The sequence below is a fragment of the Sander vitreus genome, chromosome 12 (genome assembly GCF_031162955.1).
Source record: "Sander vitreus isolate 19-12246 chromosome 12, sanVit1, whole genome shotgun sequence".
Lineage (NCBI taxonomy): Eukaryota > Metazoa > Chordata > Actinopteri > Perciformes > Percidae > Sander > Sander vitreus.
In genome coordinates this window covers 31,020,694-31,025,693 of record NC_135866.1, presented here as the reverse complement: position 1 = coordinate 31,025,693, position 5,000 = coordinate 31,020,694, and the positions used below count along the sequence as shown (strand labels likewise).

General features: G+C 29.7%; 1 protein-coding gene across 1 annotated transcript in view; it reads left to right on the top strand.

Annotated features, from left to right (window-relative positions):
• rasal2 (RAS protein activator like 2) overlaps positions 1-5,000 on the top strand; it is a 121,585-nt gene that overhangs the window by 17,631 nt on the left and 98,954 nt on the right. The gene's annotated exons all lie outside the window — the stretch shown is intronic.

The following is a 5,000-nucleotide window of genomic DNA, read 5'->3' as shown; positions in this document are numbered from 1 at the left end:
ATAATAGCTGGTATATCGGGAGAGTCCCAGGTGAAGCTGCAGGTGTGAAAGAGATCTCAGAGGTGTGAATTATGTCATTTTCCTCTTCTCTTCCTGCTCTATGTCTTCGCAGTCTGCAACACCATTTATCTTTTGTTCCATGCAAACAGTAGAAATATGGAAACTCTGGCGAAAGCTGAGTCTACTTTAACTTCTGTATGTTTTTAGAGGCGGGGTGATTGTAAACCCTATTTTGGCTTTGATTGAAATAATGTAATGATATGATACTTAACTCAGGAGTCGATATGATTCAAGATTTTAAGTTCACGATACAATACAACAAAATGTCTCTGGTTTTAGTTTTTTACAGAATGCGTCAAAAAAGGGCCAAAGTGTCACAGTGTTGAAAGAGTAAAAAAGTGCCAAAAGCTTCTTAAAAAAAAATAAAGTGGCAAAAGTGTCAAAATAAGGCCAAAAGTGTCAGAAAAATGGTAAAAAGTGTCTAAAATGGGCCAAAATTGTCAGAAAAATGGTAAAAAGTGTCTAAAAAATGGGACAAAAGTGTCTAAAAAAAAAGGCCAAAAGTGTCAGAAAAATGGTAAAAGTGTCTAAAATGGGCCAAAAGTGTCTAAAAAAAAAAAAAGGCCAAAAGTGTCAAAAAAATGGTAAAAAGTGTCTAAAATGGGCCAAAAGTTTCAGAAAAAAGGCCAAAAGTGTCTAAAAAAGCCCAAAAGTTTCTAAAAAGGCCAAAAAGTTTCTAAAAAGGGCCAAAAAGTGTCTAAAAAGTGTCAAAAGAAATGGTAAAAAGTGTTTAAAAAAGGCTAAAAGTGTCTAAAAAAAAGAAAGAAAAAAAAGGCTAAAAGTGTCAAAATAAATGGTAAAAAGTGTTTAAAAAAAAGGCCAAAAGTGTCTAAAAAAAGGCCAAAAGTGTCAGAAAAATGGTAAAAAGTTTTTAAAAAGGCCAAAAGTGTCTAAAAAAGGCTAAAAGTGTCAAAAGAAATGGTAAAAAGTGTCTAAAAAAGGGCCAAAAGTGTCAAAAAAAAAGGCCAAAAGTGTTCAAAAAAGGCCAAAAAGTGTCTAAAAAAAGCCCAAAAAGTGTCTAAAAAAGGCCAAAGTGTCTAAAAAGGCTAAAAGTGTCAAAAAGTGTCAAAAGAAATGGTAAAAAGTGTTTAAAAAAAAGGGCCAAAAGTGTCTAAAAAAAAGAAAGAAAAAAAGGCTAAAAGTGTCAAAATAAATGGTAAAAAAGTGTTTAAAAAAAAGGCCAAAAGTGTCTAAAAAAGGCCAAAAGTGTCAGAAAAATGGTAAAAGTTTTTTTAAAAAAGGCCAAAAGTGTCTAAAAAAAGGCTAAAAGTGTCAAAAGAAATGGTAAAAGTGTCTAAAAAAGGCCAAAAGTGTCAAAAAAAAGCCCAAAAGTTTCTAAAAAAGGCCAAAAGTTTCTAAAAAAAAGGGCCAAAAGTGTCTAAAAAAAAGCCCAAAAGTTTCTAAAAAAGGCCAAAAGTTTCTAAAAAAGGCCAAAAGTTTCTAAAAAAAGGCCAAAAGTGTCTAAAAAAAGGCCAAAAGTGTCTAAAGTGTCATTTTCCTCTTCTCTTCCTGCTGATGTCTTTGCAGTCTGCAACACCATTTATCTTTTGTTCCATGCAAACAGTAGAAATATGGAAACTCTGGCGAAAGCTGAGTCTACTTTAACTTCTGTATGTTTTTAGAGGCGGGGTGATTGTAAACCCTATTTTGGCTTTGATTGAAATAATGTAATGATATGATACTTAACTCAGGAGTCGATATGATTCAAGATTTTAAGTTCACGATACAATACAACAAAATGTCTCTGGTTTTAGTTTTTTACAGAATGCGTCAAAAAAGGGCCAAAGTGTCACAGTGTTGAAAGAGTAAAAAAGTGCCAAAAGCTTCTTAAAAAAATAGTAAAAAGTGTCAAAATAAGGCCAAAAGTGTCAGAAAAATGGTAAAAAGTGTCTAAAATGGGCCAAAAGTGTCAGAAAAATGGTAAAAAGTGTCTAAAATGGGCCAAAAGTGTCTAAAAAAAGGCCAAAAGTGTCAGAAAAATGGTAAAAAGTGTTTAAAAAAAGGCTAAAAGTGTCTAAAAAAAGGCCAAAAGTGTCAAAAGAAATGGTAAAAAGTGTCTAAAATGGGCCAAAAGTGTCTAAAAAAAAACCAAAAGTGTCTAAAAAAAGGCTAAAAGTGTCTAAAAAAATGGCTAAAAGTGTCTAAAAAAAGGCCAAAAGTGTCTAAAAAAGGCCAAAAGTGTCAAAAGAAATGGTAAAAAGTATTTAAAAAAAGGCCAAAAGTGTCTAAAAAAAGGCCAAAAGTGTCTAAAAAAGGCCAAAAGAAATGGTAAAAGTGTCTAAAAAAAAAAGCCCAAAAGTGTCTAAAAAAAGGCTAAAAGTGTCTAAAAAAAGGCTAAAAGTGTCAAAAGAAATGGTAAAAAGTGTCTAAAAAGGCCAAAAGTGTCTAAAAAAGGCCAAAAGTGTCTAAAAAAAGGCCAAAAGTTTCTATAAAAGGCCAAAAGTGTCAAAAGAAATGGTAAAAAGTGTTTAAAAAAAAAAGGCTAAAAGTGTCAAAAAAAAAGAAAAAAAGGGCTAAAAGTGTCAAAATAAATGGTCAAAAAGTGTCTAAAAAAGGCCAAAAGTGTCAAAAGAAATGGTAAAAAGTATTTAAAAAAAGGCCAAAAGTGTTTAAAAAAAAGGCTAAAAGTGTCTAAAAAAGGCCAAAAGTGTCTAAAAAAGGCCAAAAGTGTCTAAAAAAGGTAAAAAGTGTCTAAAAAAGGCCAAAAGTGTCAAAAGAAAGGGCTAAAAAGTGTCAAAAGAAATGGTAAAAGTGTCTAAAAAAGTGTCTAAAAAGTGTCTAAAAAAGTCAAAAAGTGTCAGAAAAAAATGGTATAAAGTGTTTAAAAAAAGGCCAGAAGTGTCTAAAATGGGACAAAAGTGTCTAAAAAAGGTCAAAAGAAATGGTAAAAGTGTCTAAAAAAAAGCCCAAAAAGTGTCTAAAAAAAGCCCAAAAGTGTCTAAAAAAAAGCTCAAAAGTTTCTAAAAAAGGCCAAAAGTTTCTAAAAAAGGCCAAAAGCCCAAAAAGTGTCAAAAGAAATGGTAAAAAGTGTTTAAAAAAAGGCCAAAAGTGTCTAAAAAAAGGCCAAAAGTTTCTAAAAAAGGCCAAAAGTGTCAAAAGAAATGGTAAAAAGTGTTTAAAAAAAAAGGCCAAAAGTGTCTAAAAAGAAAAAAAAGGCTAAAAGTGTCAAAATAAATGGTCAAAAGTGTTTTAAAAAAAAGGCCAAAAGTGTCTAAAAAAGGCTAAAAGTGTCAAAAGAAATGGTAAAAAGTGTCTAAAAAAGGCCAAAAATGTCAAAAAAATGGTAAAAAGTGTCTAAAAAAGGCCAAAAGTGTCAAAAAAAAGGGCTAAAAGTGTCAAAAGAAATGGTAAAAAGTGTCTAAAAAAAGTGTCTAAAAAGTCTAAAAAAGTAAAAAGTGTCTAAAAAAAAGTGTCAGAAAAAATGGTATAAAGTGTTGAAAAAAAGGCCAGAAGTGTCTAAAATGGGACAAAAGTGTCAGAAAAATTGTAAAAAAGTGTCTAAAAAGGCCAATAATATATATATCAATAAACAGAGGTATGTGCTGGCTGGATTAACAACGTTTGTCTTTCTGTCACATCTCTAGCAGTCAGATTCCCTGTGTCCCCTCAGAAGGAATCACTGCACATGGGGGAGCTCTGGTAATGACATTTAGAGCCTGTTTAGAGGCTTAAACAGGCTTAAACCTGCCCTGTTTAAGCCTGTTGGGTGCTAACGCTAGCAGGAGGATAACATGGTGTAGGCAGCACTGATTGGTTTAGTTCTTCTCTATTGACAGCTCTCCACATTTACACACAACACAAGAGCTACTGGGGGGAATGGACCAGAAGTCTCCTTTAATTTACATTTAATCTGTTTTTAAATGAAGTGGATTTGGTGTTACGTTACTTATTTGGAGAAAAGAAGGTCACTACGTGTCTGGAATAAAGGGGCGATTCATTTTGAGAAAGAAGGTTGTTATATTTCTGAAAAGTCAAAATATTTTGAGGAAAAAAAGCAGTTGATATTTATCTAAAAAAAGTCAAAATATTTTATGGAGTTTTTTTATTTATTATATATTTGTATAAAAAAAATATATATATATATAAAAAAGCCATGTTTTAAGAAAAAAATATTTCTATATTTCTAGAAAAAAAAGTCAAAATATTTTGAGAAAAAGGTCGGAATATTTCCTAAAAAAAAGCCATGTTTTAAGAAAAAAATATTCTTATTTCTAGAAAAAAAGTCAAAATATTTCTAATATTTTTTCGAATAAAGGTTGATATATTTTGAGGAAAAAAAACTAATATTTCAAGGGGAAAAAGTCCTTTAAAGTCCTTTAGTTATACTTTTTAATCCTCAGTTACTCGTTATATTTGGAGAGAAAAAGGGTTGAAGAAGGTTGTTTATATTTCTATAAAAAAGTCAAAATACTTTGAGGGAAAAACATTTAATATTTTTCTAAAAGTCAAAATATTTTAAGGAACAAAAAGTAGATATATGTGTATAAAAGAAGTTCAGAATACTTCGGAAAAATGTCGGAATATTTCTTAAAAAAAAGCCATATTTTAAGAAAAAATATTCTTATATTTCTAGAAAAGTAATAATATTTTGCGGGATTTTTATATATATATATATGTATATGTAGAAATATATATACATAAAAAAATGCCATGTTTTAAGAAAAAAATATTCTTATATTTCTAGAAAAAAAGTAAAAGTATTTCTAATATTTTTTTCGAATAAAGGTTAATATATTTTGAGGAAAAAAGGTTTTATATTTTTCTAAAAAAAAAAGCCAAAATATTTTGAGAAATAGGTCGGAATATTTCTTGAAAAATGCCACGTTTTAGTTTTTCTAATATATATATATATATATATATATATATATATGTGTATATGTGTATATATATATATATATGTGTATATATATATATGTGTATATATGTTGATATATTTCAAA